Source organism: Narcine bancroftii, chromosome 1 (assembly GCF_036971445.1).
Source record: "Narcine bancroftii isolate sNarBan1 chromosome 1, sNarBan1.hap1, whole genome shotgun sequence".
Taxonomy (NCBI): Eukaryota; Metazoa; Chordata; class Chondrichthyes; order Torpediniformes; family Narcinidae; genus Narcine; species Narcine bancroftii.
Genome location: NC_091469.1, coordinates 291,238,825 through 291,260,823, shown reverse-complemented (window position 1 = coordinate 291,260,823; position 21,999 = coordinate 291,238,825). Strand labels below are relative to the sequence as shown.

Sequence of the window (21,999 nt, the reverse complement as noted above, 5' to 3'; positions counted from 1 at the left end):
ATAGTGAAGTGAAACTGACAGGGGCTAGGGCACAAGTAGGAAGTAGAAAAAATGCAGAACTGAGCAAATCCAGATTAGCAAATGTCTGTTTAAAAAAAAGCTTAACGTTTTTCATTTGAATTTGCAACACAATAACCAATGTTCATCAAGATAAGAACAAAATGTAGACAGGATCCTGAATAGTCGGGCGCCTGGCTACACTTTGCTCGTACCTTGATGAAGGGCTCAAGCCTGAAATATTGGTTATCTTTGCAATATAAAGGACACTGACCCGCTGAGTTTCTCCAACATTGCTTTTTTACTTCAACCACAGTTTTCCAACATGATAAATGAGTTGACAGCGACGCAAGCATCTGATGTGATATGTGGTTGAAGGGGCACCACAGAACGGATCACGGGGGAGAGGTGGGCTGGTGGGGGGGGGGTCATTAACCAGTGCTGAATCATGGTGGAAAGGTCGTGGTGGTGATGTCCAATCAGTTTGGGTTGAAAGCACGAATAGAGTGAACATGAAAGTCTGCATATGCTGTGCTTGTAGTAAAACCACACAGTAACTGCTGGAGGAACTCAGCCCGTCTCACAGCACCCATAGTAGATAAAGATATATAACCAACGGTTTGGGCCTCAGCCCTCAAAAAATCAGGCAGGTGTCTGAATAAAGACTGGGAGAGAAACAGGGAAGAATGGGAGGGGGGGATGTGCCCAGGCCAATGGTGTTAATTGGATATAAGAGGAAAGGTGAGAATTGATTTTGGCTCCATAAAAGGAGAGAGAGAGAGAACAAATTAGAGGAAAGGATAGAGGGGGACAAAAATGGGGGGAGGGGTGTTTAACAAAAACAGAGCAGTTGATGTTAATGCCATCCAGTTGGAGGGTGCCCAGATGGAAGATCACAAATAGCAGAGGAGAGAAGAGCAGGGGAGGAGGGGGGGGGGGGGGGGGAGACTACACAAAATGTGAACCTCAAAAGGGCAGAGATACATGGGGAAATATCAAGGGAACTGTGATTATCAAGGGAGATTTTAATCTACATTGGATGGGCCAAACTGCCAAGGGTATCACAGGAGAAGTATTTGTGGAGTTCGTCAAGGACTGTTTTAGAGTGGAGTGGGCAGCTTTAGATTTGGTCTTGTGTAGTGAGGAAGGGTTAATTGTGGATGTGTGACTGAGTTCCTCTCAGAGGCAGTGACCACGATGTTTCAGGATGAACACGACAGCTCCACTATCTGGGTCTACAAATGAAGGTCTGAGCAAGGAGTGGGCTCGGGTGGAATGGGTGAAAAGCTTTGCACCAGGGCAGTAGAGGACAGTGGCAGGTATTCAAACAGCTCTTGCTCAGCAAGTTTATTGTAATCCAAGAGAGGAGTCCGTGAGGATGAGACACAATCCCTGCTGATGAAGGAGGCGAGGGTAGCGTTAAACCGAGACACGGCGGCAGAGGTTGGTGTCGACTAGAAGGACTGGGAAGGTTTTAGAACACTGGAGAAACTCAGCAGGTCACAGAGCATCCGTGGGAAGTAAAGGGTGGTTGTTCTGATGAAGGGCTCTGTCCTGAAACCTTGCCTGTCTTTTACTTCCTATGGATGCTGTGTGACCTGCCGAGATTCTCCAGCATGTTTGTGTACTGCACTCAGCCCCTGCATCTGCAGATTTCTTGTTTACTGTCAAAGTTTATAGAATCCAGCTGCAGAAAAATAAAAACCTTATAAGGAGGGAGAGTATGAATCATGGGAGAAAGCCTGCAAGGTAACGATATGATAACAAATAGCAAAAGTTTTGATGGATATATAAATAGGAAGAAGGAAGTGAAGGCAAATGTGGGGACTCCAGAGAATGGAGATGGTGAATAAATAGTAAATGCTGGAGGAACTCAGCTGGTCTCACAGCATCCACAGCCTGATGGTTCGGGTTTGAGTCCTAAAAAAATCAGACAGGTGTCTGAATAAAATCTGGGAGAGAAAAGGGAAAGAATTGGAGGGGGAGGTGTCCAGACCAACAGCCAAAAGGTGTTAATTGGATATGAATTGGCTCTGTGAAAGGAGAAAGAGGGAAAAGGGAGGAGAAAGAGAGAGACAGACAGGCAGACGGACAGAACTAGAGGAAAGGAGATGGGAGACAGAGATGGTGGGGGAGGGAGAGGAGTTAATGGAAATGAGAGAAGTCAATGTTAAAACCATCCGGTTGGAGGGTGCCCAGATGGAAGATGAGGTGTTGTTGCAGAAGATCTCAGTCTGGCAGTGCATGAGACCGTAGACAGACATGTCAGCAAGGGAATGGGATGATGGATTGAAATTGGTGACCACTGGGAGATTTATGCTATTGCAGAGGACAGAGCCGAGGTGCTCAATGAAGTGATCTCCCAGTCTGCGTCCAGTCTCTCTGATGTAGAGGAGACCACAACGGGAGCACTGGATTGTTCGTGTGCATTTTCATTTCTGGATCTGGGTGGGAGATATCTGGTGCTGGAGAGCCCCCATCCCCTCTCCATCGTTGCCAGCACTGTTTGTCTGTCCCCCTGTGTTTATTCAGCTTCACCACTACTGCCCCTCCACCAGGCCTATGGGAATGAGATCCAGGTTCTCACCACCCTGGATCCTCATAGAATCTGGGTACGCTCAAAAAGGATGGCCTTAACATTGACCTCCGGCTTCTGCTAGACCACTCTCCATTCTCCCTCCCTTCCCCATTCCTCTATCTCCTTTCTCCAGCTCTCCACCCCTTCCCTCTCCTTTGAGAGAGCCATCCCCCTCCCACCTGCTCGCTGCTGTGCCCTCCCTCCCTTATCCACCTATTATCTCGTGCCTGTGGGACTGTGCTCCTCCCCTCACCTACCATTTTGTTCAGGCACCTGTCTACATTTTGCTCATATCTTGATGAAGGGCACGGGAAGCACGGGTTCTGTACCAGTGTTCACGGTTTCATCACCAATTGACAATGTGGAGCCCCCTCTTTGTCACCATAACATCTTTGTTGTTGGTGTCATCCAGTCCAGGGTGTATCTGACCCCCACAGTTCAGGGTGTATCTGACCCCCACAGTTCAGGGTGTATCTGACCCCCACAGTTCAGGGTGTAACTGCCCCATTTCAGGGTGTATCTGCCCCACAGTTCAGGGTGTATCTGCCCTATTTCAGGGTGTATTTGCCCCCAGTTCAGGATCAAAACGGCCACATAGGCATGGCCCAGAAAGCCAAGAAAAAAAAATGTTAGATCAGAAAAAGATAGAAAATGTTGCTCATTTTAAAACTTGAAATCAATCCAAAAAAACCATACAAAGTCCCAAATAAAATGCCTCACCATGTCAACAAAATAATACATCTAAAGGCAGGTTTTGAGGTGAGCCATTCCCACGTTAAGAGAATAAAGCCTTGGAGCAGCCGAGACTGAGTGATGGACCACCTGCCCTTCTCAGGAACTCCACTCACCAACATGCCAGCCAGGTGTCACCCTCCCCCTTCACCCACACAACATCACCAGCTCGCACCAAACCCTTCTGTTGCCTTGTTCTCAGACCAAGCTGCTCCTAGCGCATCACTGAACCATCTCTATGAAAAAACATGGGAGCATAAGAGGCCATTCAGCCCCTCTAACCTGTTCCACACCATTCTGTTTCATCATTGGACGAGAACAATTTCACTAAGTGAGTGGTGGGAGTGTGGAACGAGCTGCCAGCTGAAGTGGAGAATACAGGCTCAGTTTTAACATTTAAGAAGAATTTGGACAAGTTCATGGATGGGAGGGCTATGGACTGGGTACAGGTTAGTGGAACTGTGGAGAATAATATTTTGGTACAGACTAGAAGGGCTGAAGGGCCTATTTCTGTGCTGTAGTCTATGGTTCTCAGGAGTACAAGAGTACAGGCTCACAGGTAAGGGGTTGTAGGTGGATACAGGTGGGCGGGTAGAAGAGAAAGAAGCAGAGGTGAAAGGGGGACAGGGTAGAGGTTTTCCCATATCCCCGAAGGGCTCAAGCCTGTGGGTGCTGCGTGACCTGCTGAGTTTCTCCAGCACGTTTGTGCATTGCACTAGACCTCAGCATCTGCCAACTTCCTTGTTTCCCTCTCTTTGTAGGTTTTGAGCTGTTGCCATAGAAATACAACCACACCAATCGTAACTGACCCTGAAATGACATCAAAGTTGGACAATAGCTCTCCAAACTTACTCATATAGGGGCTGACCTCAGACCTCCTGCTGCACAGCAGCCTCCTCATCTAGCTTATAATCCCTTGTATTGTTGTGCAGAAGGGAGTCCAGCTGGTCACCCCATATATAGTACAGCGATTAAAATTCAGTAGCTGGTAGAGCATTAATCTCCGCTCCCAAAAAACAGCCAACCAGGTGAACTTCTACAACTGTAAGGGTATGGTCACTGATTTGTTCACTAAATAAATTACACCTCAGGCTGGGCAGGTCTTGGACTTACATCTTTGGATCATTGAAGCAGGTCATTGGGATGAGAAGACTACCAACAGGGCCTCCACGAGCGCCAGCGGTCCCTGGCACTGGCACAGCACTTTGATGGGATGTGGCATCACCCATACACGCTGGAGAAAACTCAGCAGGATCCATGGGAAGTAAAGGGTGGTCGATGTTTTGGGCCTGCGCCCTTCATCGGGAATCTGGAAAAACAGGGTCAATGGCTCAATGAAAAGTTGGGGGGAGGGCAGGGGAGCAGGGAGGAAGGAGGGGGAAGAGGGCAGAAGGGGAAAGGGGAGGAGTACAGGCTCACAGGTAAGAGGTTGTAGGTGGATACAGGTGGGCGGGTAGAAGAGAAAGAAGCAGAGGTGAAAGGGGGACAGGGTAGAGGTTTTCCCATATCCCTGAAGGGCTCAGGCCCGAAATGTTGACTGCCTTTTACTCCCCTGTGGGTGCTGCAAGACCTGCTGAGTTTCTCCAGCATGTTTGTGCATTGCACTAGACCTCAGCATCTGCCGACTTCCTTATTTCCCTCTCTTTGTAGGAATGTGGTTGCTTAATTGCACAAGATCACCCCAGGAAATTCCGGGGGATTGTCATGGGCACGGAACAAATTGGTGAAGTTTGGTGTGTTCCAAAATAAAACCATAATGAGTTCCCCAAAAGGGTTTGGATTACATCTAAGATCTCAAAACCAAACAGGATGTCATACAAGCGGGGATATATTTTTATCAATATACTGTTTAGCTTGCATAATGAATGTTTTTGTAGGTTTTGAGCTGTTGCCATAGAAATACAACCACACCAATCGTAACTGACCCTGAAATGACATCAAAGTTGGACAATAGCTCTCCAAACTTACTCATATAGGGGCTGACTCAGTTTGCTCACTTTCACATCGCTTTCGACAGGTTCCCTCTCCTCCTTGTGAACCCTCTCAATGCGATTTACAACCATCTCAGAACTTCGGAAGTCCAGTTGCCATGGTGATGCATTTATCTGAACATAACAAGTTCCTGGAAACAGCAGAGTGGGGGATGAACAGGCCATTAAGAGGATGAGGAGGAGGAGGTGGAGGAGGAGAATTTGGTTGGAATCTTGGCAGTAGCTCCTGCCCGGCTCTGTCTCTCCCTTTTCCCTGTCTCCTTTTGCACAGACATGATAAATTCTCACCTCTCCGCTTATCATATCCAATTAATACCTTTTGTTGGCCTGGACTCCTCCCCCAGCCAGCACTGTCTGAATTCTAAGACTTGCTGAGATTTCCTGCTTCTGACTTATTCCTTGAAGAAGGGGTCAGGCCTGAAACGTCGGCCATGTATCTTTGCTTTTTATGGACGCTGAAAAATCCAGCTGAGTTCCTCCAGCATTTCGGTATCATTTCTACTACAATTGCAGCGTCTGCAGACTTTTGTGCTTCATCCACCCTCTTTGCTGAATGACAGCCGGAACCTTTCCCATCACCGCAAGTCACCCATCGCCACTAATCAACTGACCTCTCTGGCAGCAGAGTCCGATAGTGCCATGCTGAGGTTAGCCTGGGAATGCAGGTTAACTTCAAAAATGTTGGGGGGGTGGTTTAGGAAGGCTACATCAAAATGTCTGGTCAGAAGGTACACCGGCAAGCTCAAAGTGTACCAAATGTTTCAGGGCCAAAAACAGTCTGCTGGAGGAATTTGGTGACCTCAGTAGCATCGTCTTCATGGCAAACTCTGATCCGAGATGTTGACTGTACTTTCTATCCCAGCATGGCTGCCTGTTCCTCCAGAGGATTGGTTTTTGCTCCAGGGCCCAGCCTCAAGTGTGTCTCCAAAATGTTTTAAGGGGTTTGGCGTGTTAGAGGGAGAGCTATGACTTCCTGATTGGGAAAGTTTGGACCAGGTCCCATTGCCCTAAAATTAGAACCAGCCCGCTCATGGGTGGCGAGGATGTCAGGAAATACTTCCTTACATGGGGGAGGGGTGGAAATCTGGCACCCTTTCCGCCTGCTACGTTTGTGGAGGATGCAAAACTGGTGGTACAGTGGACAGTGAAGAAGAGATACTTAGACAGGTACCTTGAATAGACATGGTATGAAGGGATACAGTCCAAATGCAGGCAAACAGGATGAGAGATAAATCAAGGGTGAGCATAGATGTGGTGGGCTGAGGGGCTAGTTCTATGCTGTACAACTTGAGGATGGTGAAACCATTCAGCATCAAGAGGGTGCCGAGGGCAAGAAGGGCCTCGGGCACTGAAGGCTTCCTGATCACATTGGAGGTTTGGACCTGGAGCTCGGATCGGCCGATAGATTGAACAGGAGTCTGTGCAGCTGCAGAGGCTGCGGAAGGGGAATCCATGAACACTCAGTGTCTCTGAAGGGACTCTCTTTTGCTTCTCTTTTTCTTGTTCCGTAAGGGGAACTGGGTGACATTAACTTCTTTGTCTACCTTACGGCAGGCAGAGGCAATTTCGTGTCATGTTCTGTACTATTACGTGACAATAAAGGAATTGTGAATCATTAGGCCTTTTCAAACGGCAGCACACGGGAAGCACTCCTAGGACCTGGGTGAGGTTTCCGGGTAGTCAGCACCACCCGCTGCCTTCAAACTGCTAGGCTAACTTACCTGCTAAATCAATAACCCAGCGATTTAAGGGGGATCCCACCCCCTGCGATGACATGGTGAATGACGCATCCCGCACTCACTGTAAGTCCCGCTGGAAGTCAAATCGCACAGTTCTAATGGCGGGCGGGAGGGATGTATGTTTGCAGACAGTGGAGGAACCACAGTGTGTATATGCTGAGCGAATGAGGAGATGGATGGAGCCAACGTGCTGCCTTAGTAATGTACGCAAGCAAGTGCTGACGTCACCAGATTTACTGGGTAAGCCATTTTGTCCTTTCAAATCGGTGAGGAGGATGCCCAGGTAAGTTTTCCCAAGTTTCCAGACCACTTCCAAGGTAGTTCTGGGACCCGGGTCGATTTTGACCGGGCTTGCCTGGTTAGGACCTTTCAAATTGCCCGATGCCTGGGTAAACTGCCCGGTTAACCCCATTTTACAACGCAATTTGAAAGGGCTGATCTATGCCTCAGTATCATTTACACATCAATTAACATGTCTGGTTCAACACAGAGGTCTGAGAGAACAGGTACATGGTTTCCATGAAAATGACTGTATCTGATTCCTCCATCCTCTGGCACCACTCTCCGTGGAAGAAACTTACCTGCAAATTCATTTTGAATCTCCTCCCTTTTACCTTAATCCCATGCCCTTGCCATGGGAAAAGGATTCTGACAATCTGAATTCTCTTTGCCTCTTGTGGTCTTAGCTATGTCCATTAGCTTCCTTCGATCTGTGGAAAACTAATCCAGCCTTAGCAAACTGCCCGAATAAATCCCCCAATCCACCCCTTTAACATATCTGGCTCAACGTATTGTCTTAATAAATCTCTGCCCATCTCTGACCTTCATCTCCTCTCTATGCTCCGAGGGAAGGTCATCAACCTTCACCGACATGTCGGTGTGGGTGTCCTAACGGAACGACTCAGAGACCACTCACCTGCTGTGCTGCAGTTGCGTTCTCTGCTGTGACCTTTTGGCCATCACCCTCTCTGGCTTTGGCCAAGACAGCTGATAGTCTTTCCTCCGCCAGCGCTGTCCTGTGCTGAGCTGTAGACAGCATCTGGGTGAGCCTTGCTGCCTGCTCTTCCATGGCTTGCATCCTCTTGGTTGACTCCTCGGCCTGCGCCCTCAGGCTCTCAACCACCTGCTTCAGCCCCTCTGCCTCGACCAGCCTGCGCCTGCCCTTCTCTTCTTCTGCCTCTGCCTTGGCTGCAACAGCAGCTGCCGATTGCTGCATCTCCACCATCCTCCTGCCCGCCTCGGCAGCCTCACTCTCACAGGCCCGCACTCTCGCCTCAGCAGCCTCCAGGGCGGCTGCCATCCTCTCCTCGGCCTGGCACCTCTCTGCATCAGCTTCCCTAATTAGCTGCCGGGCCCGTGGCTCCAGAGCGCACGAGCAGTCCTCCTTCTTGGCCAGCTCCTGGTTGGACTCCACTTGTGGGACAACAACTTGAACACCTCGAACAGGAGCAGCCACGTCCTCCTGGGCCTGTTCAAGCTTCCAACCTGCGAGGGACCCGGCTCTGGCAGACTTTGCCTCAAGCGTGGCTTCCTCCGCTCTCTGCTCAGCCTCAGCTGCCTGATCTTCAGCCTCTTCCCTGAGCCCCTTCTCAAGTTCCAGCTCCCGGATCCTGATGGAAGCAAGAATAATTTTATCGTTAAAGGTGCAGCCACAGGTTAGTTGGAGAACTCTAAAGAAACTCAGAAGTGTCTTGGGGTAGCACGTTTAGCGTAGCGGTTAGTGCAACACTGTTACAGCGCCAACGATCGGGTTTGGGGTTCAAATATGGCACCGTCTGTAAGGGGTTTGTACATTATCCCTATGTCTGTGTGGGCTTTTCCTGAAGAGCCATCACATCTCCTCCTACATTAAAGCACATTTTTGTTATTGCTGATACATTAAAATGCTCAGCGTGTCACTGCAACACCTCCCAGACTTTCCCCCGCACATGTCCTTGCCTCTCACTGTCAAATCAATGCAAGCCCCAGCTCACCCACTCTCACCAGGAATGATCAGACCTGCGGAGATTTCTCTCATCCTTGGAACAAATGCTTTCTCAGCAGGAAGGGGTGTCAATGTTTACTTATTGCACATAGAACACAGGTCATTACAGCACTTCGGCCCTCAGTGTTGTGCCGACCCATATATTCCAACCAAAGAAAAATGAAACCCTCCCTACCTTTATTTTTCTTTCATCCATGTGCTTGTCTAAGAGTCTCTTAAATACCCCCAATGTTTCAACCTCCACCACCATCCCCGGCAAGGCACCCACAGCTCTCTGTGTAAAAATTCTCACCCCTGACGTTTCCCCTAAACTTCCCTCCCTTCACTTTGTACATGTGTCCTCTGGTGTTTGCTGATCCTGCCCTGGGAAACAGGTACCACAGTTCGAAACATACTGGGTGTAAGATTCATGGCCTGTTACCATGCTGTATGTCTAATTTTTTTTTTAATGTTTAAAGTGTCTCCTGGTTTTAATGCCACAGTGCTGGGGGAAATCGAATAGAAGGAATGCTGAGGAGCTGGGTGAGCTGACAGATGAAGCTCAGTGATATCTTTATTCTTTCCACCAAAGTGCATGGTCATCCATTTCTCTCCATCTGCCATTTCCTTCCCCAATCTCCTAACCTGTTGCAGTCCTTCTGGTTTCTTTGGTTCCTGTCGCATTCTGGCTAACAGCTAAATCTCTGAGTTCCCTCATCTTCCTGAGGGAACTGTACTGAGCCTGACCTGTGTGGCTGTAGACCCACTGGCCTTCCCACTCCGAGCAGGCCTGTGAAACTTCCTGGCACACCGATCCGGGTGGTTAGAGCTGGGAAATAAATGCTGGCCTGACCACGTCCCTCAACTCCTCAATCCAGGTCTTGCTGTTTATATTGACAGCTACATTTACTCCTGTCCTTCAGTGACCAGTGGCTGCAGTGCTGTAGGGAGCAGTGAAAAGCGCTATTGAGATATAACTGGGGGTTGGGTTCACCTACGCGTTGGCCAGGCTGTGCTTGATGTTGATGTTCTCTTGCTGACACCGCATGCAAGCCCTTTCCAGCACCTCCACTGATTCATCCCAGGAGTCCTTCATTGGTGCCAAGAGGGGAAGCTTCCTCACCACAGCTTGCATCGTCTGTTCCAGTTCCGTCCTCAGCTCCTGGGTGACACAAAGGACAGCTCAGTGACACTCCAGCGACTGAATCACAGGTAAACTCTGAGACAGACAGGCATCAAGGCCAACACCACTCACAGCTCAGGGCTGCGTGTTCAGGGTAGTTCAGAATTTTGCTGAGTTTGATTAAGGACTTCACAGGGTAGGTTTATCCTTCGGTGTGAGGTGGAGTATGGAGGGGGGGGGTTGGTGGCAGGAGGGGAAAGCCCAGGACAAGATTCTTAACAGTGTGGAAGAACAGAGGAACCTTGGGTCCAAATTTGTAGATCTCTCAGATCACCATGCAGGTTGACGTAATAGTTAAGAAGGCCTATGGGATGTTGGGCTTCATTCATCATGGGATTGAGTTCAGGAGTCATGAGGTAATGTTGCAGCTCTATAAATTTCTGGTTAGGCCACACAGAATATTGTGTTCAGTTCTGGTCGCCTCATTACAGGAAGGATGTGAAGAGGGTATGGAGGACGTTTACCAGGATGTTACCTGGACTGGAAAACAAGTCTTATGAGGCAAGGTTAGCAGAGCTGGGACTTTTCTCTTTGGAGTGTAGAAGGATTAGAGGAGACTTGATAAGATTATGAGAAGCATAGATAGGGTGAACAGCCAGCACCTGTTTCCCAGGGCAGGATCAGCAAACACCAGAGGACACATGTACAGAGTGAAGGGAGGGAAGTTTAGGGGAAACGTCAGGGGTGAGAATTTTTACACAGAGAGCTGTGGGTGCCTTGCCGGGGATGGTGGTGGAGGTTGAAACATTGGGGGCATTTAAGAGACTCTTAGACAGGCACATGGATGAAAGAAAAATAAAGGTAGGGAGGGTTTCATTTTTCTTTGGTTGGAATATATGGGTCCGCACAACACTGAGGGCCGAAGTGCTGTAATGACATTGATACCCCTTCCTGCTGAGAAAGTATTTGTTCCAAGGGTGAGAGAAATCTCCACAGGTCTGATCATTCCTGGTGAGAGTGGGTGAGCTGGGGTTTGCATTGATGTGACAGTGAGAGGCAAGGACATCTGTAGGGGAAAGTCTGGGAGGTGTTGCAGTGACACACTGAGCATTTCAATGTATCAGCAATAACAAAAATGTGCTTCAAAGGTATCACGATTAAATTGTAATGAAGGGAAAGAGAGCAAGGAGGACCTGCATTTGCCTAATGCCTGCTGCATCCTTTGGACACGTTAAGGCACCTTACAGCTCAAGTAAAGCAGGGAAAGGCAACAGTGGAATTGAACTCAGCCAGTTGCAACACAGCAGCATATCCATCCAAATCCAGGCTCTCCCTGTGCACTCAACTCTCTCTGCTGGTCAAAATCTGGTCGAGCAGCATCAGCAGACAACGTTTATTCTTTCTTTCCCACTGATGCTCCTCGACCTGTTGAGTTCCCCCAGAAGATTATGTTTGGCTTCAGATTCCAGCATCTGCAGTCTCAAGTATGATTTCCACAGTGTTGCCGCTGCAATGGTGTAGGAATCACTCAGACCTGCCCCTCTGACAGTGCGGCACCCCCTCAGTAATGCCCCTCCCTCAGTACCGTCCCTCCCTCAGTACCGCCTCTCCCTCAGTACCGCCCCTCCCTCAGTACCGCCCCTCCCTCAGTACCGCCCCTCCCTCAGTACCGCCCCTCCCTCAGTACCGCCCCTCCCTCAGTACCGCCCCTCCCTCAGTACCGCCCCTCCCTCAGTACCGCCCCTCCCTCAGTACCGCCCCTCCCTCAGTACCGCCCCTCCCTCAGTACCGACCCTCCCTCAGTACCGACCCTCCCTCAGTACCGACCCTCCCTCAGTACCGACCCTCCCTCAGTACTTGATTGGGCCCATCTCTGGACCACATTGGGTCAGTCTCTGGACCGGATTGAGTCAGTCTCCGGTCTGGATTGGGCCAGTCTCTGGGATACTGCCTATGCTTTAGCCACATTCACTGGTTTCTTGCCACAGATGGCCAAACAACTTGGTCAACACCGAGAGCTGCTGAAGCTTTGTGATTACGCAGCGCCTTCTGGGACAATGTCAACAAAGAGCAAAACTCCGCTGAAGCAGTTGAAGGAATTCAGATCAAGTCCGCAGACACTGGGGTCGACTGCAACACACAAACGTGCTGGAGAAACTCAGTATGTAAAGCAGCATCTACAGGAAGGGTAACCAGCATTCCAGGCCTTGTAAGCAATCTGGAAAAAACAGGCAAACACCAGAATAAAAAGGTGTAGGAGGTGAGGGGGAGCACAGGCTAACGGGTCACAGGTGGGAGGGCTGAAGTGAACGAGGGAGAGGGCAGAGGTTTTTTTCACACTCTTTACGAAGGGCTCAGGCCTTTTACTTCCTGTGGACACTGCGCGATCTGCTGAGATTCTCCAGCATGTTTGTGTACTGCATTCTTTTTAAGAGTGCAGTAAAACCTCGTTAGAATGTGGTAGTTGGGGTCCAAGATTTCATAGCGCATTACAGCCCAGTCATGGAACAGATGCATATATGTCAGAGTGCCCATGGATAATCAAACCCAAATATTACCAGTTTTCGAAGGATCCGCTCTCTATAACTAACAATTTCAATGAAAGAAAGCAAGCGCATTCTTTTAATATTGGGATTCTGAATTTTAATTAATTTATTTGCAAAGTTTGGGGTCCACAGACACCCGCGCTATAAGCGATTCCGCGGATTAACGAATCACGTTCTAACGAGGCTTCAGTGTAGTTGGACATAGAGGAGACCCCCTTCACCTGCTGATGATAAACTGCTGTGAAACCCTGCACCCTCGGGACTGCAGTGAATGTGCACTGGAAGATCATGTTACACCCACAAATACTCCAACATATTTTTAATTTACTTTTTTTTAATATAAATTTTCCAATGAACCCAATGAATTTCAAGGGAGAGCAGGAAACAGGCCTCAGTAACTTTAAACAGAGCACAGGAAACAGCATCCAGTTAAATCGCTGGGATTTTAGAACCATCAGAAGGTGATGGTTTTGAAATCTGTATCCAGCACGCAACCAGTCACCAAAACGTGGGCGTGCGAGTAGTTCTTCATCACTACGATTTCCAGTTGATTTTTCAAAGAACAAACCAGTTTGGTTGCAGTCAATCAGAACTTTGGTGCAGATGTACATTATGCAATATGTCCAACAATAAGCTCGTTAATCATTAAGTTAACGTGCTGTGATCTCTGGCTTGTCGCTGCCCCCTGCTGACACGTACCTGCAGATTCAACTGTTGCCCAGAGTTCTCTCGCCGAAGCCGCGCTATTAAAGTGGCAGCATTGATGTTCAGTTGATCCACCTGGAAAGGAAAAATGGCATGTCACTCATCAGCCTCCGGTCAGCAGCTGACAATCCTTCCCTCCACCATAAGCCCTCTGTGGGTGTCAGGACGCACCCCTCCATGAAGGGTGACTGGGAGACTCCATCAGCAGGGTTGGAAAGAGATTGGAGGAGGTGTGGAGGATGAGGACAGAGGGTGAGCACAGGAATAGTCCGTTCAGCCATGCTGGACAATTGTATCTCCACTCCACAGTCCCAGCATCCAATGCTCCCGTTGTCCTCTACACCAGAGAGAGAGTTGACGCAAACTGGGAGATCGTTTCCACCGCAATAGCATGGATCACCCAGTGGCCACCCATTTCAATTCTCTGCCCCATTCCCTTGCTGTCATGTCTGTTCATGGTCTCATGCACTGCCAGACTGAAACCACCTGCAAATTGGAGGAACTACACCTCATCTTCCATTTGGGCACCCTCCAACCGGACAGCATTAATCTCGACTTCATTGGTTTCCATAAACCACCCCACCCATTTACTTCCCCATTTTCTCCTTTCCTCTAGCTTGTGTGTATGTGTCTCTCTCTCTCTCTCTCCTTTTCCTTCTGTCTCCTTTCACAGAGCCGAAAACAATATCCTCTCCTCAGTTAATTCTCACCTCTCCTCTCTCCAGTCCTCCGATCCATGTCTAAATAACACCTGACTGTTGTTCTGTGAACATCCCCCTTCCATTCTTCCCTTCTCCCCAGCCTTTTAATGAAGATGCCGGTATTTTATTTCACTCTTACCTTGAAGAAGGGCTCAGGCCAGAAACATCAGTATCACAGCATCCATAGGATGCTGTGAGTCCTGCTGAGTTCCTCCAGCATTTGCGTTTTTAACTACATCCTCTCCATAGCTTCCACATCCTTCCTGTAATGAGATTTGAAAGCAGGAAGCTCCATATTTATGAAGTTTGTTCCCTGCTGTTATCAGACTCTTGAATGAACCACACTGGAAAACCATGATGCTTCTGAGCAGTTTTAGCTGTACCTTTGCTGTAACAATACACCCTGCACTTTTGTTTCATGACTGCACTACCTGCTGCATTTTGATATACATTGACCTGCCTGGATAGCACAGAAATCAAAACTTTTCACTACATCTCTGTACATATAACAATAAACAATTCAATGTAGTCCCTCGGTTCTTCAACACTCCTTAGGGCTCTACTATTACACTGTGTTCATGATACCCTAGCTTGCCTGTCCGAAATATATCACACCACTCTCTGGTCAGGATTCATTCCCACTGCTCTGACAACTTTCTAACTGACTGACATCCTGCTGTAGCCATAGACGACCCTACTCACCATCCACAACAATACTCCAACCATGTCCACCAACACTAACCCCATTTGCCTGAGCTTCATATCTTTCTGTTCCGTGTCTATTCAAATGTTTAAGTGCCTCTGAGATGGTATCTGTTCCACCATCACCTCCTCTGGCAATGAGTCCATAAGGCATAACAGTAGAAATAGGCCATTCAGCCCATCGAGTCTGCCCCACCATTTAATCATGAGCTGATCCATTTTTCCTTTCATCCCCACTGCCCGGCCTTCTCCCCATAACCTTTGATGCCTGGCTAATCAAGAACCTATCAATCTCTACCTTAAATACTCCCAATAATCTGGCCTCCACAACCACCTGTGGTAACAAATTCCACAGATTCACCACCCTCTGGCTGAAGAAATTCCTCCCCAACTCTGTTCTAAGTGGATGCCCTTCAATCCTGAAATTGTGCCCTCTTGTCCTCGACTCTCCCACCGTGGGAAACAACCTTTCCACATCTATTCTGTCCATGCCTTTCAGCATTTGAAATGTTTCAATGAGATTCCACCCCCACCCCCCCACATTCTCCTAAATTCCAATGAGTACAAAGAGCTGTTGAACACTCCTCATATGATAACCCTTTCGTTCCCGGAATCATCCCTGTGAACCTCCTCTGAACCCTCTCCAATGTCAGCACAACCTTTCTTAAAAGAGGAGCCCAAAACTACTCACAGTGCCTTGTAGAGCCTCAATATCACATCCTTGTTGTTGTAGTCTATTCCTCGAAATGGATGCCAACATTACATTTCCCAGGAATCAACTGTGCATACCCGCAGATCTCTCCCCTTAAGCCAATTCCCTCTTGTTTTTGATACTCTTAGATTCTTCCTCCTCAGCCAGCATCTCTCAGGAAAAAGGCTGATCTTAGGTGAGATCAGGGTGTTGGAGAAATGGCTCAGGAGAGAAGTTCATATTTGAAGAGGGGACAGGCTTAAGGGGCCAAGTGTTGTGTGTCCTCATGGTAGCCAAACACAGGAACCCAATGCCAACTCAGGGAGGATAATGTCTCCCTTGAATCTGCCTGGATAATCAAGGCAAGTTAATCGTGATCTGATTGTACAAGTACAACCCAATGAAACAATGTTCTCCAGTCTTCAGTGGAAAACACACAACCAGGCATAACCACATACAACAATACATATGCAGGACAAGTATTTTATCTATAAAAATAAATAAATAACTTCTGTTTACTACAAATGAGAGTCTCGGAGGGTTAGTGTGAGCAGTTCCTCTGGTCGTTCAGCATCCTCACTGCCTGTGGGAAGAAGCTGTTCCTCAGCCTGGTGATGCTGGATCTGATACTCCTGTATCTCTTCCCTGATGGGAGCAGCTGAAAGATACTATGCTGCAAGACCTGCTGAGTTAATTTTTTTTAAATTTAAACACACAGCACAGTAACAGGCCATTTCGGCCCATGAGTCAATGCTGGCCAATTTACACCTCAATGATTTTGCCCGCCCTCTTCAGACAATGATCCCGGTAGATCACGTCATGGGGTGGGGTGGGGGAGAGAGTGCGAAAGGGAGACTTCAGTCTGTGGATTGACCTCCGATCCACTTATGTGCAACTGCCACGTCACACTGTGATGCAGCCGGCCAGGGCACTCTTGATAAAGCTCCTATAGAAGGTTGACGTAATGGTGGCCAATGGCCTTGCCCACTTCATTTTTATCAGGAAGTGCAGGAACTGTTGGGCCTTCCTGACAAGTGAAGAGATGTTCAGTGTCCACGATAGGATACTAATTAAGTGAACTCCAAGGAACGTGGTGCACTCCACTCTCCCCACTACAGATTTGTTGATGTGTAGTGGAGGGTGGTCGTTCCTGGTCCTCCTGAAGTCCACCATCATCCTCGTCACCTTGATCATGTTGAGACTCAGGTTGTTACTCTCGCACCGTGTCACGAGATCTATCTCAGCACAACTGATTGACATCGAGGGTCATCTGGAGACAGGTCTTCTTCAAAATAGAGATATGGGAAAAGTTGCCAAGCAAAAAGATACTTTTTGACAGGAAGGATATTAACTCAGAAGATGAGGAATCTATATGAGTAGAACTGAGGAATAGCAAGGGGCGGAAAGCGTTAGTGGGGGTGGTATATAGGCCTCCAAATAGTAGTGTAGAGGTGAGGGAAGGCATTAAAAGAGAAATTAGAAAAGCGTGCAATAAGGGAACAGCTGTCATCATGGGAGACTTTAATTTGCATATAGAGTGGACTAGTCAAATTGGTAAAAATACAGAGGAGGAGGAATTCCTTGAATGTTTATGGGACGGTTATCTAGACCAATATGTCGAGGAACCAACTCGGGAGCAGGCCATTTTAGATTGGGTATTATGCAATGATAAGGGGCTAATCAGCAATCTTGTTGTGCGAGACCCTTTGGGTAGGAGCGATCACAATATGATTGAATTCTCACTCGACATGGAGAGAAGGTAAATCGTGCTTGACAAATCTATTGGAATTCTTTGAGATGGTGACAGGTAAAATAGATGGGGGAGAGCCAGTGGATGTGGTGTACCTGGACTTCCAAAAGGCCTTCGATAAGGTCCCACATAAACGACTGGCTTCCAAAATCAAGGCTCATGGGATTGGGGGCAAAGTATTGATGTGGATTGAGAACTGGCAGGCAGGTAGAAGACAGAGAGTTGGGATAAATGGCTCGTTTTCTGAGTGGCAGGCGGTGACCAGTGGGGTACCACAGGGATCTGTACTGGGACCCCAGCTGTTCACAATTTACATTAATGATCTGGATGAGGGGATTAGATGTAATATCTCCAAATTTGCAGATGACACTAAGCTAGGAGGGGTTGTGTGCACGGAAGAGGAGGTCAGAAAGCTCCAGTGTGATTTGGATAAATTGAGGGACTGGGCAGATACATGGCAAATGCACTACAATGTGGATAAATGTGAAGTTATCCACTTTGGTAATACAAACCGGAAGGCAGATTACTATTTGAATGGCAATAGATTAAGAGATGGGGAAGTGCAGAGAGACCTAGGGGTACTTGTACATCAGTCTCTGAAGGCAAGCATGCAGGTACAGCAGGCGGTTAAAAAGGCAAATGGTATGTTGGCCTTCATATCAAGAGGGTTTGAGTATAGGAACAAGGATACCTTATTGCAGCTCTACAGGGCCTTGGTGAGAGCCCACCTGGAGTATTGTGTGCAGTTTTGGTCACCTTATGTAAGGAAGGATGTTCTTGCAATGGGGGGAGTGCAGAGGCGATTCACCAGGCTGATACCTGGAATGGCAGGAATGACTTATGAGGAAAGATTGCGCAAATTGGGATTGTACTCGCTGGAGTTTAGAAGATTGAGAGGGGATCTCATAGACACATATAAAATTCTGGCAGGACTGGACAGAATGGATGCAGATGGGATGTTTCCAATGATGGGAAAATCCAGAACCCGGGGCCATGGTTTGAGGATAATAGGCAAACCATTTAGGACCGAGATGAGGAGGAATTTCTTTACCCAGAGGGTGGTGAATCTGTGGAATTCATTGCCACAGAGGGCAGTAGAGGCAGGTTCATTAAATATATTTAAGAGGGAATTGGATCTATTTCCTCTGTATAAGGGTATTAAAGGTTACGGAGAGAAGGCGGGGACGGGGTACTGAACTTTAAGATCAGCCATGATCTCGTTGAATGGCGGAGCAGGCTCGAAGGGTCGAATGACCTACTCCTGCTCCTATCTTCTATGTTTCTATATTTAGAAACTACAACACATTTTTAAGTTATTTCAGGGAAAATGGATGTTTTACCTTAGCTCTGCTGCTGAAGTAGCATGGATCTCTCAGTGGCCACTCATTTCAATTCCCTGTCCCATTTCCTTGCTGACATATCTGTCCATGGTCTCAGGCACAACCACCCACAAATTGGAGGAACAACACCTCATCTTCAGTCTGGCCACCCTCCAACCAGATGCCATTAACATCGACTTCTGTGGTTTCTGTTAGAACCCCCCCACCCCTTCCCCATTCATCACTATTTCTCCTATTCTCTGCTCTATCTCTCGCCCTCTGTCTCCTTCCTCCTCTCAATTCTCACCTCTCCTTTCTCTTATCCATGTCCAATTAACACCTTTTGTCTGTTGGTCTGTACTCCTCCCCCCTACCCTTTCCCCAGCCTTTTCATTCAGGTGCCTGCCTGCTTTTTACTCATACCTTGAGGAAGGGTTCAGGCCTGAAATGTTGGTGATATGTCTTTACCTCCTATGGATGCTGCAAGACCTGTTGAGTTAATTTTTCTTAAATTTAAACACTCAGCACAGTAACAGGCCATTTCAGCCCACAAGTCCATGCTGCCCAATTTACACCTCATTAACCTACAAGCTCTTCTGTGTTCTCATTACTTTGCTGAGGAACATTTGCCATTGTAAATTGCTATGTCAATGTCACAGCTGTAGTCCCCAGCCATAGGGTGTAATTCAAGAGCAGATATTTTCGATCTTTCCAAATTCTCCTTACACATGGGAACTTGGTCACGAGTCACAGATTCTCCCATTGTCCCTGTGCCCTTACCATCTCGTTGACAGCCTTTTGGAACAGGGCGCTATGTCTCTTGGCTTTTACGTGACTGAAGATCTCCTGCAACTCGTCTCCTTGGTCTTTGTGCATCATGAGCCCACAAATCGGGTCGGGCAGTCCTCTACACCCCTCAACCTGTTGGGACAATGTCCAGAGATTTTAAATCACTCACAATGCTTTCTTGTACACATACAAACATGGTTAACACAAAGCTGCTACAGAACCAGTGACCCAGGTTCGAACCCCACGCTGTCTGTAATGAGTTTGTACGTTCTCCCCGAGGGCTCCAGTTTCCTCCCTCTGTTCAAAACATACAGCAGTTGTTGGTAAATTGGGTGTAATTGGGCAGCAAGGGCCGGAAGGGCCTGTTACCGTGCTGAAAGTCTAAATTTAAATTTAAAAAATTTAAACATTTTTGATTCATTCCGAAAGATTGGCATCTAATGTAAACTCCAGGGAGTCATCGGGGAGAAGGGGAGCTGCTTCCATTGCCGGGTGGCACTCATCTTGGGTCAGTCAGTGGCTTCCTTGCGATGGTGACAAACAGACGGAATTACCTGCTGACTCTCTTGTATTTCCACTTGGAGGGAGGTTGGAGACCAGACAGGATGGTTCAGGGGAAGATCGGCTGAAAATTTTGACGCACCCAATTTACAGCTGGAACAAAAAGCCAGTGATCAGAGTGAGTGTGCAGGGAGGCTCTGATGTACAGGGAACAATTCAACAACAACCTGTCCTATGTGTTCCATCCAGGGTGGGGTTGGGAATGAGAATGGACCCAGGAACAAGTCCTTCTGTTTACTGCATAATTAATGTGGGATCAGGACTGACCTTGTAACTCAGCGCCGTGTCTGTCGCCAAGCTCCACGTCCATAACTGAACCGCATTTCCCTCCCTGAAACCCGCCTCCCTCCCCGAACCCCACGTTTCTCAACTCCCCTACTATTGGTGATGGTGAGCTCATTCTGCCCTCCCAGCCCTGGGTACCAGATTGCATTCACTTGAGTCCTGACCATTCCCCAATGCCACACCCATGAGAAACCATCCCTGCAGCCACTCCTGTCAATGAAATGGAAGAGTTGATGGGCTCAGCTTCTTGGGAAAGAATATCTCCAGTGAGCTGACCTGAGTCAAGCACGTTGACACTATGGACAAGAAACCATAATTAGAAGCTGCCTGCCAACAGAATGAGGAACAGGAAGGTCTTCCGCCCAGCCTGAGTCAGAAGGTCACACCATGAATCCCAATCTTTGAGAGCTGAGCCATAAACTCTGGGCTGACACATTAGTGCAGCATTGAGTGCTGCCTGTCGGAGTCGGGTTTTACCGATGAGATGGCATGGGTACAAGGTAGTGGTTTTTACACAGTAATGTTCAAAATGTACTTCAGTACAGCCAACACAAGCCAACACGCTTACCTGAAGAAATCCTGGCAAATCTTCCCTTGTGATCTTTTCAATTCAGCCCGTAATCTCTGAGAAAGAAAACAAATCAAAAACTGGCATGTCACACAGAGATTTCCCAGGCAGAGAAAATGCCACCCAATGTGGCTTCACTGGAGCAGACTCCAACAGAAAGCTCAGGACAGTCTATTGTCACCCTAGCAACACTGATCTCCCACCCCAGCGGGGATTCTGGATACAAACCAAGAAAGTGTTCAAATTCTCAACCCTCAAATCCCTCTCCATCTCTGTCCCCTCCCCACACTCCTCTCTCTGTCCTCTCCCTACACAAACCCCTGCTCTATCTCTGACCCCTCCCCACAAAACCCCCCTCCCCATTTCTGTTTGAAGAATAGAATACAAGAGCAAGGACGTGATGGTTGAGCCTTTATAAGGCCCTGGTGAGACCTCACTTGGAATATTGTGAGCAGTTTTGGGCTCCTCATTTAAGAATGGATGTGCTGACTTTGGAGAGGGTTCAGAGGAGGTTCACTGGGATGAGTAAAAGAATGAAGGGGTTATCAGATGAGTAGTGTTCGACAGCTCTTGGCCTGTACTTGTTGGAATTTAGGAGAATGGGGGGGGGATGTCATTGAAACATTTCAAATGCTGAAAGGTGTGGACAGTGTAAATGTAGAAAGGTTGTCTCCGGTGGTGGGAGAGTCTAGGACAAGAGGGCACAACTTCAGGATTGAAGGGCATCCACTGAGAACAGAGATGCGGAGGAATTTCTTCAACCAGAGTGTGGTGAAACTGTAGAATTTGTTGCCACAGGTGGATGTGGAGGACAGGTCACTGGGTGTACTTAAGGCAGAGATTGACAGGTTCTTGATTAGCCAGGGCATCAAAGGTTATGAGGAGAAGGCCGGGCAGTGGGGCTGAGTGGGAAAATGGATCAGCTCATGATTAAATGGTAGGACATACGCTAAGGGCTGAATAACTTATTTCTGCTCCTATCTCTGGCAGTCTTATGGTTTTATCAAACCTCCCCAATCTTTGAACCTCCTGCTTCATTCCTCAGGCTAGACAAACAACTCTTAGTTTGCGTGAACACTGAAAATATAAGGAAAGGAGAAATGGGCCAGGGGAAGATGAGGAGAACACGAGTAGGACCATTGGACCTGTCACTGTGTCAGGAAACTGGTAGCAAGATATAACTCAGGAGAGATCAATGAGGTATGAATAAATACATTTAATAAACCAAGCAGAGTTTTTAAAAAAAAGCAAACCATAGA

At 47.9% G+C, this 21,999-nt stretch overlaps 1 protein-coding gene across 7 annotated transcripts in view; it reads right to left on the bottom strand.

Annotated features, from left to right (window-relative positions):
- mrvi1 (murine retrovirus integration site 1 homolog) overlaps positions 1-5,355 on the bottom strand; it is a 123,216-nt gene extending 117,861 nt beyond the window's left edge. For 4 of the 7 annotated variants that reach the window (XM_069903808.1, XM_069903771.1, XM_069903777.1 and 1 more), the window contains exon 1: positions 5,276-5,354. The gene's annotated coding sequence lies outside the window, so the exon portion shown is untranslated. Of the gene's footprint in view, positions 1-5,275 lie in introns of all 7 variants that reach the window. The other 3 variants (XM_069903801.1, XM_069903795.1, XM_069903820.1) reach the window with 3 other exon arrangements.
- Between the last annotated feature and the right edge of the window lie 16,644 nt (positions 5,356-21,999).